Consider the following 20677-nt stretch of genomic DNA (forward strand, 5'->3'; position numbering starts at 1 on the left):
CTCAGAAGGAATTCCTTGTGTAGAATTTCAGAAAGTTCCATTGCAAAATTTGGCTACAATCATCAAAATACTGAATATCGGGAGGTATAGTTATATGGTGGCTATACGATATCGTAGACCTATATGGACAATTCTCTTTCAGGGGGTAGAGTACTCACAAAGAACATCTTGTGTAGAATTTAAGACAGCTCCATTGGAAAAATGTGGCTAAAATCATCATCATCATCAAAAAAAAAGCCGAATATCAGGAGGTATTGTTATATGTTGGCTATACGTAGACGTGAACCTGCATATGCATTTTGTTGTCATAGGCTGTAGTACCCATTACGAACTTCAAATATGAAATCTAAAGGAATTACGGTATATAACGCCTCTAATACCATAAAAATGCAGAATATTGTGAGGTACCATTATATAAGGTCATTGGTCATATTATATAGTAATAGGTAACCGTTTAGATCGCTCAATTTGAAATTTGAACCGATTCCGGTCTATAATGTCGCTAAAATCATCAAAATACCCAATATTAAGAGGTACTGTTATATGGGGGCTATACGAAAACCTACTGGCAGAATACACAAGTGTTCAAAATTTTAGCATTCCATCTCCATTCATTCGTGATTAAAAAAAGACAGACTGAAAGACAGAGGGACATCGCTAATCGGACTTAGAATTTTACGATCATCCAGAAGTTAATATACCCTCCATAGAATGGCGGAGAGTATACAAATCCACATTTGTTTGTTCCATTTTAGCACGATCGTCTTTATACCCTACACCACAAGGTGGTCAGGGTATTATGTCTTTGTGCATTTGTTTGTAACAGGCAAAAGGAAACGAGATAGACCCATAGTTCCTTTTGATGATCTGCATATAATCACTTTCTGAGTTGATTTATGCCTGTCAGTCCGTCTGTCCATGTATTCTTGTGAACAAAATGCAGGTCGCATTTATTATCCGATTGAGATGAAATTTTCCGAACAACATTTGTTTGGCCCAAGGACGAACCCTATTGAAATTGGAGATAATCGGTAAAAATTTAGATATAGCTGCCATATATATCTTCGTCCGATTTGCCTTTTATTGTGCACCAAACGTGTAATATCAGCTCGAATAGTATGAAATACATACAACTAAATTAGGCCTGAAAATAAGTATGCCAAATTTGATCGAAATCGGTTCAGATATAGCTATAGCTACCATATATATTGTTCATCCGATTTGTTATTTTTGTCCTCCGCAGCCGTAATATGCACTCTGTAACAACAATATTTGGTAAAATATATCAAATACAGCTCAGAAATACCTTTGCTAAATTTTATCGAGATCGGTTCAGATTTGGATACAGCTCCCATATATAACTTCAACCGATTTACTTTTTATTGTGCGTATAATATTTGCCCAAATGGATTGAAATTTGGCACATACAACCGAATTGAGTCTAGAAGGTAGTATGCCAAATTTGGTGAAGATCGGTTCAGATATAGCTATAGCTCCCATATATATTGTCCATCCGATTTATTGTATTTGTTATCCACAGCCATAATATGCACTCCGTAACAACGATGTTCAGGGAAATATATAAAATACAGCTCAGAAATAACTTTGCCAAATTTTATCGAGATCGGTTCAGATCTGGATATAGCTCCCATATATATCTTTATCTGATTTTAAATTAATGTTGCACCAAATGGGCAATAAAAGTTCGAATTTAAAAGATACAAATGCTTCAGCATATTTAGTCCTTTGAATTTTAAATTATAATTATAATCATAGGGTGTATGATTGAATTCTCCCATAAAAAAATTGAATTGTTATGTGGAGCTCAACTAAATTAGCAAAGTGGTGTAGGGTATCATAAAATCGGCCCCGCCAGACTTCAGGACTTTTTTTACTGGTTTTAACTTTGTCCGCTGCTGGTATTGAACTCGCAATCTTATGTTTTGTAGTCAAGACGACACACTACAAATTTTCGGACTGTAGTCGGACTCTATGGCGACGTTAATCATTACTTGGTAATGAGAAACATAAGTTAATTTCTTTAAATAACCATGACTTTCAACCTATTCAGAGGCAATTTGTTTACATTACCCTTTATTGGGTTATTCGGCCTATAAAGCTTCATTTTTTTTTGCTGGGAAGAGTCTATGGAAGCTAAGATTATGAAAGTCTTTTGAAGACATTCAGAAGATCTCCAAGGTATGGAATATGGAACCTTTTCATCAAGTCATCGATCCGAAAAAGATTTCTTTTTTAGCTGCTTTAATTCACGTTACATCAGCTGTACATTTACGTTTGCCTATTTCACATTGTGTAAATAGCTGTATCTGCAATAGGCACACATAAATACTCGCATAAATACACACATGGATATGGACACATAAATATGTATGAAAACAAAACTCAGTGCAACAACAAAAGCAACACCAGCAGCAACAACAACTATAAATTGTTGATGTGCGCCAATAACCCAATTTTTCGAAAAGTTGTTGCACATTGTCTCTTGTTGTAGTTGCTTTTTGTTTTTCTCCTTTATTTTGTCGTTACGTGTTTTGTTGTTGCTTTTTTGCCAACCATTGTCCATTCGGTGGTTTTGTGGGTCCCCCCCCAATGCTGTAGCTGGAGCCGGAGGGGAGCAGATGCATAGACAATAATAGTTGTCTATCCAGGAGTTGTGTTTGTGAGCGCCGAGAGAGTGAGAGCCATGTGTGACCCACCGACCACTTTGTGTTTTGATTGCCAGCTTCGTCGATCACATGGTCTGGGAAGACCGACAGCCAGCAAGTGATGCAGCGGGTTTGAATAAAACAAAACGTATGTTAAGGAAAGACCTGAAGAAATCTTGATTTATACAACTTGCAAATCCTGTTTTCATGGGAAGCACACCAATGGACTGGGTAATCCATGAGAACATTTTCCCATGATAATTAGAACGCGTTTCGTATAGTATATCATAAATGTGATTAGAATTTGTGGTGGTTGTGGAACGAAGAAAAGTCACACAAATGTAAGACATAAGTGATTTGGATCTTCTTCTACAGGTGTTTTCTGGAGAGAAGGTTTTTTTTTAGATGGAGGACTTTTAAAGGTCTTCTGCAGAGACTTTGCATTAAAAGATGTTCTATATGGGCTTATATAGGGCTTTTACATATATTTCGTTGATATATAACATTCTTAAGGTCTCTTGTGATATATTTTCTTTTAGAGGTGTCTAAAAGTCTTCTATAGATAGAAGTCCTTTTAAGGGTCTTCTATGAATAGAAAATTACTTTTGATGACTTTTATAGACCAAAAACTGTTCTTTAGGAACTGGTTCACTAATCGACTTTTACTTGTCTTAAGAAAATGTTCTTGTACCTCATGTCCAGAAAATCAAACATGAAATCCATTTCAGGATATTTAGAGGGGATCCAGCCATGTCCATCTATGTCTCTGGCCAACTGGCACACATTATGACTCTCAGAAAGTGTATTCGATGTTCTTCAAACTTTCTACATCTTAATACTTTAATCAAACAAAGATTGAATACGAGTAAAGGCCACATTGATCCACTCCTTCAGGGGCTCTCCCCACACTTAAAAAACCTTTAAAAAAGTTACATCTCACGTAGAAAACGAAGGGGGCATACGATTTGGCAGAAATTGGGCATATGGTAATATTAGTATTAGAATAGGATTAGGAATGAATATCGAGCCACTCATTCCGATACTATTCTTTCTCTCCTACAATGGGTCAAAATTTTCAACACTTTTAACCTTTCGGCAAATTTTAAAAATCTCAACATTTTTCCATGTCTAAGATTTTGTGTAAAGATGTGATCAGGGGTTTCAGGTGCGGACGCCATCAGCCATATGGCTACAGAGGGTATACAGGGTGAGATGAAAAAACTGCAACCAACTTCAGACTTCTGTAATTTCTAAGCCACTCGTCCGACAGCTGTTAAAATTATGCCAGTGACAGCTCGTAATATTGTTTACAAGCGTACAAAAGAATTTTGGTGAAGATTTTCCAGAAAAGAGGTTATTCGTGATGGAATTCAAGCGTGATTGTGTGATTTCTTTATATTTGGTTGGAAAACCACAAGTGGCTATCGTTAGAGCACTCCAGCATTTAAATGTGAATAAATCTTTTGTGTTGCGTACCATCGCCCGTTGCCGTGATAATGGTAGCGTAGCCCGACGTAAAGAAGCGACTTGATCGAAAATCGCGTCGCAGTGGCCGAAAAATGGCTCGTGTGCTGAACATATGGCAATATTGCATTCGGCAAATATTAAAAAATGGGCTCGGGGTAAAGCCTTTGAAATTCCAAAAAGTTTAAGAACTTACACGGCAAGTGAAAGAAAATAGAATCAAAAGAGCTAAAGAGTTGCTTTGCTTAGCCAAAAATGGTTAACTGTGATCTGCCGAATTTGATTTTCTCCTATGAGAAAAAATTCGTTGTCCAGCCGTTTGTAAACAAACAAAATGATCGTGCTTACTTGCCAAAGAGGTCAGCTGAAAATGTGCACCTTCGGTTGGTCACCAGAACTCAAGCCTCAAAGAAGCCATGATAATGGTGTGGGCCGCCATAACAGCCGAAGGTCGCTCTCTGCTCGTATTAATCAACCGTGGCATCAAAATAAATGCAGAATATTATCGCGAAAATATTTTGGAGGGTGTATTAAAGTCTCGGGCACGCAAACATTCTGGCCGCAGACCTTGGACATTCCAACGCGACTCAGCACCATTGCACTCGGTACGCGCCACCCAAGAATGGTTACAAAATGAGGTTCCTCGCATCATTTCCAGCGCACAATGGCCACCAATCCGTTGGACTATTGTGTCTGGAGTATTTTGGTGCAAGCCAAAATGGAATGGGCCAAAATACCGCAGAGCAACATTCGGGCAGCATTTGACAGTTTCATTGGCCGTTTGAAGGCCATAATTCGTACTAAAGGTGACCAATTCGAACAAATCAAAACTTATTCTAAAAAACTATTCAATCCGTCTGTCCATGTATTTTTTGAACAAAATGCAGGTCGCATTTACTGCACGATTGAAATGAAATTTTGCAAAATATGTGTTTCATCCGATTTGGTGTTTAAGTCCCTCACATGCGTAGTATGTACTCCACAAGAATGATATTTGGTACCAGATATCAGATACAGCCCAGAAATACCTCTGTAAAATTTTATCGAGATCGGTTCAGATCAGGCGATCTGAATATGGCGAATATCTGTCAAAAAGTCCAAATAGCGAATATCTGTCAAAAAGTCCTGAATTTTAGTAAATCCGACCGAATTCAGTCTTGAAGCAAGAACATCAAAAAAGAAAATCAGTTTAGATATAGCTATAGTTCCCATATATGTGTTTCATCCGATTCCTAATATGCATTCACATTCCTAATATGCATTCGACAACAATGATATTTGGTACCTGATATCTTATGGAGCTTGGAAATGCATTTGCCAAATTTTATCGACAACGGCTAAGATATGGATATACGTCCCTCAAATTTAGTGAAAATCGATTCAGAATTGGATATGCCTCCCAAATATTAGTTCCCTCTGAAACCAAACTATAACTGCTCTAAAGCCAAATGTTGATAGGTGATATGATTTACTTCAAATAAATTCTTTGGTTACTGGAGCTCTACTAAATTTGCCTAGTGATATAGGGTATCATATAGTCGGCCCCGCCCGACTTTTGACTTTTCCTTACTGGTTTTTTATTTTTTCGTTTGTCAACACTGATATTTGACCCAGCGATCCTTCTGTGACGTCGTTTTAATTACTGAATTAGTTAATTAATTTTATAGGAATAACTCATTACATATTTGCCTACTGATAATGTAGAAGGTATGTAGTTGTCGTTATATTTGGCAAGTAGTAGTGCCAGAAAACGCGACTTATAATTTTAAGCTTCTTCGATTCTTCTGGGTACATAGTTGCCTAGATATAAATGATTTAACATAGACATGAGACTTCAGATAGTTTTTCGTTATAGGTACCCAGAATAACTTTGACAGGTGTCTGACAAATGCAAGTCCTTTCAAAGTTCTCTTACAGATAGAACCTCTGCTAAAATAGAATCCTCCTTCAAACTTTCAACAATCAATCCACAATTGCTTTCGGTAGCTATATTTAGTTGTCATAACTATTATTTTCGTTCTGTTGGCTGTTGTTGTTGTTCCTATTAATCTAATATGTATATGGGTACATACAAACATACACATATACACATATACAAACAGACATACCTACATAGCTATATGTAGTTTTGTTGTAAACTATAAAGCTTTGTTTGTTAGTCGTTTTGCTGAATGGTTGGTTGGTATGGCAGATAGTTTTGTTGAAAATAATTTGTCGTTTATAGTTCGTTAGTTATTGTATCTATGAGCGTAGTAGTCGTTGTGTGTTCGGTATATGTATGTGTGTGTGTGTTTATTTGTATGGAATGCCCTAAGAGGAAATCACATGATTTCAAAAGTTTGCGGGTTGTTGTCGTTTTTTTATTCTCTGTTTTTATTTCTATTTGTCATTGCTGTGAGTTTTTTTTGAAGGGAAAATCGTTTCATTTTTGCCGTTTTTCTCGTGATTATTTTTTTCCCCAGTTTGTTTGTGTTCTTTGTTCATTTCAATCCAGCAGTTCATTTGGATGTTTTGTTAAAACATATTTCATTAATGAAGCTTTAAAATGCATGTTTTTTTTCTTCTATGGGATGTAGGTACTGTATTCATTACTGTTTTTTTTTTTTTCTTTTCTTGTTTTCTACCTTTTCAATAAACATTAAAAACTCAATTGTTTTGGAGCCACCGTTTTTTTTTTGGGGGGGGGGGGGGAGTTTTCTTTCATCACCGGCCACCACTAACTGTGTCGCTGTACCACTGACACAGTAGCGGCTATTTGTGGGAATTTTAGGTTGATATTGAAATGGGCAACGGAATTCGAAATTGATATGCGTTTTAAGGAAATGAAGGGGAAAAAGAGCTAGGTAACGTGAAAAAAGCTTCCCCACAACGTCAAGACTTATACCCTGAATGAGTAGAACTAGCTAATAACTTTTATTTAAAATAATAAGTGGTGTATTTTTTTGAGTTATAACTACTCAGCAAAAACTTCCATTACCAAATAATAAGCCTTCAAATATTATTTTTCTCTTCGTTTACCAACACCGAGTATCGGATGAAAACTATGATCTTGGATTAACAAATCTATGAAGCTTAATAGAAGACCTTCATTAGCTATTCTAGATATGCATAGTAGCACTTCGATCCCTGTTCTGTAGATAGCAAAACTTAAAGAGAAATCCAAAGACTGAGAATTTTCCATAGTCCACAACGACATCATTTTCCAAAGGTTTTTGCAGATACGTTATATATACGGCTTCCATAGATAGGACAACTTTCGCTCGTCTTATACGGAAACAAGACTTCAATTATGTTATTATCCTACATGGATTCCATAGGCATTCCATAAATAGAACACCTACTATGGGTCTTAAAGAAATAGAAAAACCTTCCCAGGTCCTCGACAGATATAAGACCCTTCATTAGACAGATAGAAGTCCTTCCACAGTAATTCTACGGAGGGACAGACATTTATAGGATTTGTATACATAGAAAACTTTCCATAGGTCTGATACAGATAGAAGAACTTCGTAATATTTGCTACTGCAGGGTGAGATGAAAAAAACTACAACCAACTTCAGACTGCTGTCATTTCTAAGCCACTGATCCGACAGCTGTTAAATTTATTCCAGAAACAGCTCATTATATTTTTTACAAGCGTACAAAAGCATTTTGCTGAGAATTTTCCAGAAAAAAGTTATTCGTGATGGAATTCAAGCGTGATAGTGTGATTTCTTTATATTTGGCTGAAAAGCCAAAAGTGGCTATCGGTAGAGCACTCCAACATTTAAATGTGAATAAACCTTTTGTGTCTCGTACCATCGCTCGTTACCGTGATACTGGTAGCGTAGTCCGACGTCAAAGAAGTGGACGGAAGAAAACAGCAACATCAGCAGAAATGGTTCGAAAAGTAAAGAAGCGACTTAATCGGAACCCGCGTCGCAGTGGCTGAAAAATGGCTTATGAAATGAACATATCGCAATATTCCATTCGGCAAATATTAAAAAATGAGCTCGGGGTAAAGCCATTGAAATTCCAAAAAGTGGAAGACCTTACACTGCAACAGACTCAAAAGAGCTAAAGAGTTCCTTCGCTTGGCCGAAAGTGGTGAGCTGCCGAATTTGGTTTTTTCCGATGAGAAGATATTCGTTGTCCAGCAGTTTGTAAACATACAAACAAATTGATCGTGTTTACTTGCCAAAGAGGTCAGCTGAAAATGTGCACCTTCGGTTGGCCACCAGAACTCAAGCGCCGGTCATGGTGATGGTGTGGGTCTCCATAACAGTCGACGGGTGCTCTCCACTCGTATTAAACGACCGTGGCATCAGAATAAATGCCGAATATTATGGTGAAAATATTCTGGAGGGTGTATCGGGGTGAAAATCGGTTTAGACATAGCTTTACTCCCATATATATGTTTCATCCGATTTGGTTTTAAAGTCCCTCACATGCGTAATATGTACTCCACAACAATGATATTTGGTACCAGATATCTTATAGAGTTCGGAAATACCTCTGCCAAATTTTATGAAGATTGGATATAGCTCCCATATATATCTTCAACCGATTTCTGGTTAATTGTGCCCCAAATGTTTGATATAAGTCCAAATGAACTGCATTTTAGCACATCTGACCGAATTCAGTCAAGAAGCAAGTACATCAATTTTGGTGAAAATCGGTTCAGACATAGCTATAGCTCCCATATATATGTTTCATCCGATTTGGGCGTTTAAGTCCCTCATATTCGTAATATGCATTCGTCAACAATGATATTTGGTACAAGATATCTTATAGAGCTCAGATTTTTATATACCTTCGATATACATCTTCATCCGATTTTACAATTATTGTCCACCACATATTTAATATCAGCCCAAATTGGGTAGATTTTTCATATTGATCCGAATTTTTCCCTTTGGTGAAACTCAGTCCGGTATATCTATTGCTCCAAAAAATATTTTTAATATAATTCTTTGGTGGAAAAGCCTCCGTCCCAGCTCGGCTATTGACCCTACCTTTAAAAAAAAGTGTTTTATTGTTCGAAAAATCAGAGGAGCGAAATGGGTTAGGATTTCTCAATTTCTCCCACATTAAGGAGACTATCTTCAGTTGCTCGATTCTTGATTTGAAACCTTTCCTTTTTTTCCAGACATAAAAACCTTCCACTAGTCTTCCCCAGACAACTTCAATACGTAAGAGACCTACATATCTACAGGTAAAAAAACATTTCAGAAAATATATGGCAGACCCTCCGTGGGACTTCTATGCTTGTAAGGCCTTTCACAGGTATTCTCCATATCGAAAAATAATATAATTTCTAAGGGTGGGACCTTCGAAATAAAGGACCTTCGAAATAAATGACATTCGACAGGTGTAATGAAAGCAGACGACTTTCCGTTTTCCAAAGACAGGTCTCGAGCTTCGACAGCCATTCCATAGATAGGAAACTTTTGAAAGGTTTTAAGAATTGAAGACCTCATCTTCCTTATTATTTTTACTCTAATCTGCGGGCCTTGAATGACGAATTCGCTTGGTGGTCTTCAGGAAAATTATTAGAAATTTGTTTATTATTTTCTTCCCGCTGCAGCTTTATTCGGTACAACAAAACATGGAACTAGGTTTGTTTTTACTATGGAACACAAAAGAAGATGAAGAAAACTACATCATCATCACCATCATAGATACAGACACACATTGCTCTGGCAAATGTTACCAAATGTATGTACCAATGTTTATGTGTGTGTATGTGTGCGAAGATTTGAAACATATTTACAAATGTAGCCAAGATGTAATACAAAAATGATGAAATGAGAACATACTTCCAAAAGGAAAACGATAGAAGAAATTTTGATAAAGAAACAACATAAAGAAAATCTACAAAATTTACAGAGTTGCAAATAAGCTTTGAAGAGAGCTCCTCTCTCTCTCTCTCTCCCTTGCGTTGTTACATATCCAACAATGTTGAAGGGGGAATAACGGACTGAGAACAGATGTTGTGGCATGTTCTATGTAACTTGTCAAGGGGAGAGCAGAGCTGAGAACAGAGGAGAAATTTCTGGCTGTAATGAGAAGTAGAAACATCCACAGTGTGTTATCTGTATTTCTATATAAAACACTGAAGGGGTAAAAAAGCTTTGCTGTCTCTCTCTTCCCAGTAAACAATTTTTGCCGAATTCGGTCAGATTTCTGTCAGAATCTCTGAAAAAATGTCCGATTCTGATTCCGAATTCCTTCCGATTTCGGTACGAAAGTTGTATGGACGTGGTCACCGAATTCGGAAAGATTTTCTGAAAAAATATTAGATTTTCTGGACGAATTCGGTCCGAATTCGGTGAAAATTCTTGAAAAAATAGGAGAAAAAATTAGATTTTCGGAAAAGATTCGGAGGACAACTCCGAATTTCTGAAAGAAATCGGGCAGAATTCGTCTGGAAATTCGGCGGAATATTCAGATTTTCTAAAAGAAATCGGTCAGAATTCGAAAGAAAATTCGGAATAAAATTCAGATTTTCTAAAAAAAAAACGCTCAGAATTCGGGAGAAAGTTCCGATTTTCTGAAAGAAATCGTTCAGAATTCGGAAGAAATATCGAAAAAATTGTCACACCACTTAAAAATGAAAAAAAAACACATATTTATTTAAAAAACAAACAATTTATTTCGAGTTTCGTAAAAATGTAGTTTAAATATTACATCTATAATACATTTACATTATAAATATTATGTATGTAGTTGTTTTTGCAATTTTTTTCCATCATATTTTTTTGGGAACGAAAGAGAAAGAGGCTGATTCACAACAACAACAAAACGCACATTTTTACAACGGAAAATCTAACAGTTCACAATAACAATAACAAATAGCATTTTTGCTTTGCGCTTTGTTGTTGTTGAGATCTTGAAATGAATGATCACAACAACAACTACTATGGGAGAGAATGTGTCAAACCACCACCATCCGTTTACATGTGGAAGAGAATATGCGAGAACAATAGACAATCTACTCTCTCCGTTTGTACATTTTTCGAGTTTTTTTTTTCGCTTAAAAACACAGGAAAATGTGCAGAAATTCTAAAAAAAAACGTTTAGAAAATCGGACCAATTTCTATCAGAAATTTCTGAAAAAAACGTCAGAAATTTCGGAAAAAAATCTAAAATCAGAGCAGTCGGAAAAAATTGTTTACTGGGTTCCCAGTCTCTCTGAATAGTTTTGTATCTGTGTGGTGGTTGTGTGTGTGTGTGCCTGTCTTCGTGGATTCCCAATAGAGCAGCCAACACAAAAAAGAACTTAAAATATGGGTTAGTTATATACAACATTGTTGTTGCTGGGGTATTTCGTTTTTTTTCTTTCCTTTTCGATTTGAAAATATGTGGCGTATACACTACACACACACACACACACTCACTCGAATAACTGCAAACACACAGATACAACACACAACCGCACCAACCCAACTGACACACTTACGGATTTCTGCTTGCTGGCAGGCTGGCTGGCTGTTTAGCTTGTTTGCCGTTTCTATATCGCGCGCTCTGTACTGTGTGTTATGTGTGCTGGCATTTTGGAAAGAAACTAAAGAAACACAGAAATGAAGGAAAACAGAACTTGAACGAATCACAAAAAAAAAAAAAAAAACGAGACGAGGCGAGAAAAAAACCTGGCAGCAAAGCAACAGCAAGCAGTTAGTTCAGTTTTACACGCGTTTTTCTATTCTACAAATCATTCGTTTAACATTCGTGGTCGCGTACGGTTCATTTTGGGAATTACAACGCTTGGCCAAAAAGTTTTGAAGAAGGCCAATTGAAAAAATTCACACCAAAAAAAAAAACTACAAACTTAAAGATACAAAATTTTCCAAATCAAAATACACTGAACAAAAAATGAGAGATTTTTTTCCGAAAAAAAATTTAAGTGAATGGCAAATTTTGAAAAAAAAAATAACACTGAAGACAAGAATTAAAATAATTCTGGATAAAAGAAAGTTCTAGAAAAATATTTGAAAAAAAAAAACAAATGTGAGGAGATTATGAGATTCTGACCAAGTTGTGTTGCCATGCAAATATTCGCTTCCGTACAATCAATAAAATAACAACAAAAACATACGTAACGCACGCACTTGACTAAGAAAACCAAAAAGAAAGTATCGAAAATATTCGAAACGCTATTTGGATGCGTCCTCAAATTAATTGCTTTCCAAAGGAACCTCAAAAATCATTGCATCTCAAATGTGGTAGTACACAGTACCTCTAAAAGTGAAGATGTTGTTGGTGGTGGTAAATACCTAACATTGAAAATATGTATCTGGAATTTTGTAAGGGTCACCCGAGTTCTGGGGGCTGGATTCTTGTTCTATGATCAAAATATGAAATGAAAAATATTCTTGGACTTATTTTTTTTTGGACAATTTTTAGTTTGAAATATTTTGCTTAAGTGTATTTTAGTCAGTACACAGGTCTATAAAAGCTCTAAAATTTTTTTCTATAAAAATTACCAAATTTTTCTATAAAAAATACAAACTTTTTCTCTAAAAATTACAATTTTTTTATATAAATTTACAATTTTTTTATAATTTTTTTTCTACAAAAATTACAATTTTTTTTATATAAATTTACATTTTTTTATAATTTTTTTTTTTTACAAAAATTACCACATATTTTCTACAAAAATTTCTTTAAAAAGTACCTTTTTTCAATTTTGAAAATCCTGTATACTTGTGTTATAATTCACATTTAGTTCAGTTCGTTATTGGCAAGCGTTTTCTTTTTTTTTTTCTTTTCCTTCATCCACTCACTTCACTACCTTTTCTAAATGACGATGCGTCATTTTTCCAACTAAATTATTCTTTGGGTTCTATCGTTCAGTTCTTGACACTTTGCCAAGTGGTGAAAAAATAACGACTCGGAGATAGATTGTGAGAGAGAGAGCGCGAGAACAAAAATCAACACATAAAAGTTCTTGTTGATACATTTAGGAGAACAGTGTTGCCACACAACTACGAATCTGTTCAAGAAAAGGATTGTTACAGGAATATTGATTTTTAAACGGTGGTACAGTTGAATTCTGGAGAGCTTTTTTTTTGAAATTTATAATATTTACAAAAAAATGGGAAGAAGTATGTTAAAGTCAGAATATCGGATTTATTATTTATTTCAAAATCACGGAATGAAAAAATATAAAATATTAATGCTTCGAAAGGTCAATTTTCAAAAAAAAATAAAATATCCCGACTTATAAGTAAATTTTTTTTTTTTTAACTTTCAGAAGTCACGCGACACTTTCGAAGCAATGAAATCCTAACTATAATTATACAAAATGTCACTGGCCATCTTGTTCATCATCAGTTATTTGGTGGCCTTAAATTTTTTTTGCACGGCCCAATGACAAACAGATTTAAGAACCATGCAGATATTGGGAATTTTGCTAAATTTTAGAGTTGAATGGTCAATATTTTTCGAAACATGTAAAAATGTCAAAATATCAAGAATATTTAAAACAAATAGTGATATATTTTCATTATTCTCATAAATTCTATGTCCTTTAATTCTTCCACGGAATTTTCATAGGGAAAAGCAAACTTAAAAATCAGGCTGCGGTTCCAACATATAAAAAAAAATCTAATGAAATTTGAAAAATACCGATGAAATCCTCAACGAAAACCACCTTTATACCAATAGAACATTTCATCGGAACAAAATAGTTTCAGAAAAAAGTTCCTATCATGGCACAATAAAACCAAGGCAAACTCATTCCAAATAAGCATTCCCAGCGCAGCATTTTCTGTAATTTACGATGTAAAATTTCACTGAATAAAAAACTGTTTCCCATCTCTGATTCATGTGCATTCAATGGATCTAAAAATATATATTTTGATGATGAAATGTTGTAAAATGAATAATTTTGAAAAAAAAAAGTAAAAATATGATTGCATGACTTTACCTTCTTAATTGTACCATGCGTGGTACGTGGTATGGAGAAAATAAGCATACTTTTATTCCAATGCCTTTTCAAATATAATATTTTAAGAGAGTTGTCTTAATGTTTTTTATTACAATAAAAAATCTTTTCGTTAGAAATAAAGCTCGTCTCAAAAGAGAAATGCATTAAAAATACCATCATCGGTCTAACAGTAATTACTTAAAAATTGTTCATTATTAGGGGTTGCCTGGTATTTGAACTCCTCGGACGCCAACTTAGGTTTCGAAATCACCAACACCACATCCAATATGTAGTTGTGTGTAGAAAAAATAGTTGACAGACCATGAAACACTTCATAAAATGAGTCGGCGGGAGCATGAACATTGTTATTGGCTTCCACATTCCATAGTCCGAACCATCATAAACATTTGATGTAGATATTTGATCAGCAAGCGAAACTTGAAACAAAAGATAAATGTTCTTTATTCAATTATTAGAAATATTAAAAAAATAGTATTTCAGGACTGTCTTCTCTTCAAGGGTTTTCCTAGTAGCTCCTCAATCTCGGTCCATGTATAATTTAATTTTAATGATTTTATAAAATAAAAGATATTTGAACGTCCTGACAAATAAAATCAAAATAGTTTTAAATAACAAAACAAAAAAAGAAGCAAGTTTTATCTTCGAGAATGATTATTTAAATTTCTACTCTCTATTTTTAAAATAATATTTAGATGAAATTAAATATTTATTTTGTCGCATGGGTTTGAAAATAACTTGGTTCGTTTACTCCAATTATAGAACTGCAGCATTTTGTGGCCAACCCTTGCATGAATTTCTTATTTCTTAACGTACTTGATTTTTTCAGTTATCCAATTGTCATTTAAAATAATATTTATTCGGTGATTACCATAGCTATCAAGCAAATGCAATTCTTTTGCACAAGATTAAATAATTTCCTTTTCACTCAAACAGAGAATACGTCCTGGCATTTTAAATCTTCGTTCAGGACTTTCACGAGGAATGCACTGCATTAACAAGACTTCAATTCTTTATAAAACATATTTTGAAACCACTAGAAATTTTCCAATGTAATTTTAAGATTTGAAAAACATTATTTTCCTACTTAGCAATCCGGGATTTAAAATATTAAAATCAATACTCACTTGCAAGTATTTTATTTAAATATAAGAGTAATATAAACAAAAGGGGCTTTCAGCGTTAGCAACAAAGTCCCTCAGTTAATTTACTAATTATTAGCCATTCAGCAATGAAGCATTTTCAGCACATTTATTATTATATGTCTTAAAAATGAGAAAATACTTCAATACTTCTAATTTTGATTCGTATTTCGAACGAGCCTTTTCAAAGTATCTAAATAAGAAGGGACAATTCTATGTGTTTCGAATTTTTGTTAGAGAATAAAAGATTAAACCTTTAAAAAATTGACAGAAATTGTGCTTTTGGTATTTATTTTTGTTGCTTTGTTTTTAATATTCTTCTGTTAATTTTATTTAGATTTTTGCTATATTTTACTTTTCTTTCTCTTCATTTAAAAGTTAGCAATTCCCTTAGCATGAACCATTTCTCACTTATATGGCAACTCTATTTGTGTGACACATATTTTTTCCACCATTCTTTTCCTCCCTCCAAACCTTCTCTTTCCGTTAGTTCTCTCATTTGAATTAGAATAAAGCAATTGTTGTTGCTTTCCCCCCAACAATAAATTGAAATCACATGTAAGCTTTTTGTGAACACAAGAGCGCGCGAGAGAGAGAGAGGGGGGACAGTAAGAGAATGAGATAGAACGAGTGAATGTGTGTGTGGTGGGGAATTTTGCTGAGTTAAGCACATTTTTTCCATCTATTCTATACTGCTGTTCTTGGGTTGTTATACACATTGTCACTACCACACCTCTCTTCCGTGCCCCTTTTTTTTCCACAAACGTCTTTTTATGGAACTTTTTTTCCCCGACTTGCCTTTGTTGCTTGCTTTGCACCACACATCAACGTCAGGGTTGTGTGTACTGCTGCTGCTGTTCTCGGTTCGTTGTTACGCAATCACATCATCAGCATATTTTTTCTGTGCTTTTTCGTTTTCCTGGTGTAGATATTTCCTGGTATAGAAAGAAAGAACAACACCAAATGTTGTCCCATTAAGTGCCTAAGATTGTGTTCTTGCGCGGGGAGGTTTTTAATAGAAATACTAAGAAAAAAATATCAATATTTTATTCAATTGTTAAGAGATTGTTTTTTTTTTCTATTTTTTTAATTGTGAAACGCAGAATGATTTGGTGAAATAGCATTTTCTGCTTTGTACTTTGTACTGTTTGTTAGAACGAAAAGCAATGTGGAATAGATTAGAAAAATTGATTTGTTGTTGTGTGCTGTGCTGTGTGTGTGAGAGAGCAAGTTTGTACAAATTAAAATAGTTAGAGGGAGCACAGTGGGTTGTAGTGAAAATAAGAGTTAGTTTTGTAAGAAAAATAGGGAACATATTTTAAAGTTGTAAAAAATCCTTCTACAGAAAAAAAAAAAAACTTGAATAAAAGAAATAAACACATAAAAGGGAATTTTTTATTTGCAAAAAATACAAATTTCGATACAAATATGCAGCTTTTCTTAAAAAAAAAAATAAGAAAAAAAGGAAAGGTGGGATATTTTGAGCGAAACTTGGAGTTAACAACAAGATACCAAAAATATTTTTGTTCAATGAATATTTAGTGGGCAAATATAGTTATTCTTAAATAAGAAGAGCTTAAAAAAAAATCAAATAAAAAATTATAAAATAAAAAAAATGCAAAAAATGAGAAAAAAATTAAACATTTTTAAATGAATGAAAAGCAAAAAAAAAATTTAAAATACCCAAAATTTTTAAAAAAGAAGAAATATAGAAATTTTTTTATGAAATCAGCAGAATTGGGAATTTGGGAATTTTGTTATTATTAATCCATTCCTTCCTTTTTTATACAATCTTATCCATAACTATCGGCATTTTTTGAAAATGTCAGATTTCGAAAATAAGGGTTTGAATTTTAAAGAAAAATCATTCTCTAGTCGTAGAAAATTATTTCTATTTTTGGAACGTTAGAAAAAATTTCTCGAGGTCTATAAAAAAATTTCGACGAAAATTTGGTTTGAGTTTAGAGAAATGGTTTTCAAATCTACCTTTCAACAAAAAAGGCAAAATTTCAATTTCTTACATTTCTGTCACCTTTTAAAGACAATTAATAATGACAATAAATGGGTTAAAAATTAACATTTTTCAGATGTCAGTGTTTTGGATTTTTTCCCGTTTTCAATATTCAAAAAAAAAAAAAGTGCGGAATCTCATTGTTTTTGCGAAAATTTCTAGTTTAGCGAGCTATCCCTAATATGATATACTATTTTAAACATTTTGAAATATTTCAACTGGTTCTCCAATTAACAAAAATTAAATATGAAAGTCTTCGAAATTGTGCAGAATAATTCCTTTAACTTAGGAATTTTGGGAATGTATGGGAAAATGTCGGACCTATTTTTGCAACCAACTGAATGCGAAAGAAAAAAAAAAATTATCTAAATATTTTAATTAATTTAAAAAAATTAAATATCAACAAAACTCAATGTTTTTTTTTTCGTTCGCTTCCTTTTTTTGCATGATAAAATTAAAATAAACTTGAATTAAATAAGGTAAAGTCATTTCAAAAACTACTATCCATTTCTGCATTTTCTGTAATTTACCTTGTCAAATTTATCTCAATAAAAAACAAATTCCCATCTCTGATTTGTGCGTATATAATGGATTTATAAATATAAAATTTGACAATGAGATTTTGCCAAAATTTTGCATTTTGAAAAAATTGTAAGCATTTGATTTCATGACTTTACATTCTTAGTTCTACCATGCTTTTTTAATGTCAAAAAATTTTCCAAATTCATAGAATTTAATTTTGATTTCTTGTGAAACCCAGCTAATTGAAAAAAAAAACAAAATTACAACTACTCTTATTTGAATCAATGAATGTTTTACTTTTAAAATTATTGTTTTTTTTTTTCAATATTCTCTTCTTTATTTACTTTTTGTTTAAAAAATTCTCTCCGTTAGTTTTGTTTAATTCTAACCCACTGTGCACAATTCTATCTAATCAGACGACGGCAAAATAAATCCAAATTTTTTCCCTCCAAAAATATTCATTCTAACCAGCGGTGCTCAAAACCGTGTTCTAGAACATGAAGAGAAAAAAGAGATAATTTAAGAGATAATTAAAATTCTGTTTTTCTTTATATTTTACGGTTCTATTTAATTGTTTTTAAACACGAATGTTTGCCAAAATAATTTATAAAGCAAATGGATAACAAATATTTGTATAAATAATGACTTAACACCGTTTTGTTCTTGATTTAAATAAGCAAAGAGAAATTTGACTGAAAAGAGATATTTCTTCTTGAGCACCGCTGATTCTAACCAAAAAAACACAACAGAGTGTACACATATGCTACATAGATACTTTTTTTCGACACATACACACCGATCTAATCACAAAATATATACAAACAGTTTTTACTTAACACTTTATGTGTGCTTTCGTGTTTTGTTGTTGATATGATGACTTCATAGTCAGCCAGCCAGCCAGCTAATTCAACAGCACTTTCAAATTGTCTTACGACACACATTTTACCTCAACTACAGGTCTCCATTCCTCTCTCTCTTTCCCCATCCATCTCTTTCTCACTTTTCTATACGTATATTTTTTTTCTTTAAATTTTTATAGAAATAACAAAACTACAAATAATCATTATTTCTACAGAATTGTGTTGTCTACAGCTTAACTAAACTTCAAATAATAAAAAAGAGCTTTTTGTCTAGTATTTTTTGTGTATTGGTGAAGCTTTTCTGGCTGGCAAGGCTTCGTTATTATCAAAACTTCCAATATGAAATCATCATAGGCCAAACAGCTTTTTATTTCAAATGCCATAATGTGGAAAAAGATGAGAATTACATTGTGGTAGAGTGAGAGAGGGAGAGAGAGAGGTAGAGAGAGTCATCTCCTCTATTACACATTTTTATATTTCTGTGTTAAATACATAATCCCAACTGTTCCCAATGTGTTTTTTTTTCTCCTTGTCACTATTCTCTCTCCCTCTCTGTTCAAAGTTTGTTTTTTTTTTACGTGTGCGTATGTGTGTGCTGTAAAGTCGCGCGCTTTTTTCTTGTTTCTAACATCTTGCTTGACTACATTTGTTTGATTGGGGGGACTTGTGTATTTGCTGTTAGTGTTTCTCTTTGCATTGGGAGAGTGAGCGAGGTTAGAGAACAAGTAAAACAACCACCACCATTGCCACACAACATTTGGACAGCAGCTTATTCTAATGCTGCCGCTGCTGCTGTTGCGCCGCTGTCAATGATGAAAATTGTGACTGTCCTCATTTTTATTTGACAGAGTAGTGGTGTAGTGTAGTTTTGTATGCCGCCGCTGTTGCTATGACGGTCGAACATGACAAGTTTGTTTTTGTTCAATTTTATTCCCATATACCAAACGGAAAACGACAGCAGAAAAAAACCATAACTTAGCCAGTCAACTTTGTTTTTTTTTTTTCATTTTTGGGTCGTTCAACGCAGTTAGTGTGGTGTGGGGTAAGCACACATCAACGAAGCAGCAGAACGCGTTGGCTTTGCTTTGCTTTTCGGGCTGGCCTGTTGTGTAAATGAATGTGTGAGTGTGTTCGGTTCGCGTATACTTTTTGTGTGTCGTTTTAATACGTTGAAAAACTTTGTTGCGTTTAGTTATGGCATACGTTAGCTAAAGATCACGTTGTTCGCGGGAAAAAAGTCGAATATTCGGACGGCGACAAAGTGTTTGTGTTCTGTTCGTCTGTGCGCGTAAATAAAATCTCAAAGAAAAATACCTTGAAATTAGAAATTCCGGAAGTGTGATTTTCAAAACAACAGTGAAATAATCAAAAAATATATTGGAATTTAACCCCCTTACCAGTTACTCCACCATTTAACCTCCATCGCCTGCAACATATGTGGGAGCGAGATAGGGACTCACTGTGCTTTTTAATAGCTTTTTTCCAACCAAAAAAATACTTAAACGGAAAAAAGTCACTACAAGTCAGTCTTTTTCTCTCTCCTATAAAAAATTGCGGGTGTTTCATCATTTGGTGGCATAAAAAAATATATACAAGTGACAACATGAAAAAACAAGTGATAAATTTAAGAAAAAAAATTTGATGACGTAATACCTATTTTCGCATGTGAATAAATATTACAAATTCCACCACTTAACCCTTTTCTAATTAAAAATGTGGTGCGTAAATGATAGATAACAACAAAAGCCATGCTCACAGTTTTGCCTGTTATATTTTTGGGGGTTTCTCTCATTGAGAAGCAACAAAAGGAGCAGCTGCGTTCTCATGAGAATGAAATGCCATAAATGTGATCATCAAAAGTGTATGTGTATGCGTGTTGGCTGTTGCTTTTATATTTCATATCAGGGTTGGAAACTTTGTATTGCTTCGTTTATTTGTGTCTAGGAAATGGAATAGAAGAAATATTGCGATTATAGAACTGATTTATTGAACATTTTTAAGTACTGACTGCAAAAAATTAATTTTTAAGTGATAATGATTGTGGAGAAAAAAACTAGTATTTTTAAAGGGGTCATAGAACGAGT

At 33.9% G+C, this 20677-nt stretch overlaps 1 protein-coding gene and 1 long non-coding RNA gene across 3 annotated transcripts in view; one reads left to right on the forward strand and one right to left on the reverse strand.

The window, feature by feature from the left end:
- The window catches only part of LOC101901318 (uncharacterized), a 64202-nt gene extending 51279 nt beyond the window's left edge, over nt 1–12923 (reverse strand). Inside the window, exon 1 of one of the 2 annotated variants that reach the window (XM_059131173.1) lies at nt 12787–12923. The gene's annotated coding sequence lies outside the window, so the exon portion shown is untranslated. Of the gene's footprint in view, nt 1–11571; nt 11648–12786 lie in introns of those variants that run through there. The other variant, XM_059131175.1, reaches the window with a different exon arrangement.
- A 102-nt stretch (nt 12924–13025) lies between these two features.
- Nucleotides 13026–13933, forward strand: LOC131806647 (uncharacterized). The gene is made up of 2 exons (XR_009344131.1): nt 13026–13299; nt 13366–13933. It is a non-coding gene; the product is annotated as an uncharacterized LOC131806647 (long non-coding RNA).
- Nucleotides 13934–20677: the final 6744 nt, after the last annotated feature.

The sequence above is a fragment of the Musca domestica genome, unplaced genomic scaffold, assembly GCF_030504385.1.
Source record: "Musca domestica strain aabys unplaced genomic scaffold, Musca_domestica.polishedcontigs.V.1.1 8, whole genome shotgun sequence".
Classification (NCBI taxonomy): domain Eukaryota; kingdom Metazoa; phylum Arthropoda; class Insecta; order Diptera; family Muscidae; genus Musca; species Musca domestica.